At 47.7% G+C, this 375-nt stretch overlaps 1 protein-coding gene across 1 annotated transcript in view; it reads right to left on the bottom strand.

Annotated features, from left to right (window-relative positions):
- The window catches only part of CSF1R (colony stimulating factor 1 receptor), a 27,549-nt gene that overhangs the window by 8,065 nt on the left and 19,109 nt on the right, over positions 1-375 (bottom strand). The window lies entirely within an intron of this gene.

The following is a 375-nucleotide window of genomic DNA, read 5'->3' on the forward strand; positions in this document are numbered from 1 at the left end:
TCTTCTCATGCCCATGGCACTGAGAGTCCAGTCCCTTCCTGGCTTGGCCTCACCGTGTGACTGTCCCTTCCCCGAACCTCAGTTCCCCTAACTGTGTATTCAAAGACTTGGAGGGGATCGCCTCTGAGGGCCTCGATGGACCTGATGATTTAGGTAATTCCTGAGCTGGGAGGGAGGTTGGAACTCGAGATCCACCCATCCATCCTCTCATCCAAATATGGTTTGTTTTTACTTTTTAATCGCAGTAAGATACACATACCATGAACTGTGTCACCTCGATCACTTTTGAGTGTGCAGTTCAGTGGAGTTAAGTACATTCACATTCATACCAATGTCCAGAACTCTTCATCTCGCAAACTGAAACTCCACACTCTA

This window comes from Myotis davidii, unplaced genomic scaffold (assembly GCF_000327345.1).
Source record: "Myotis davidii unplaced genomic scaffold, ASM32734v1 scaffold18, whole genome shotgun sequence".
Lineage (NCBI taxonomy): Eukaryota > Metazoa > Chordata > Mammalia > Chiroptera > Vespertilionidae > Myotis > Myotis davidii.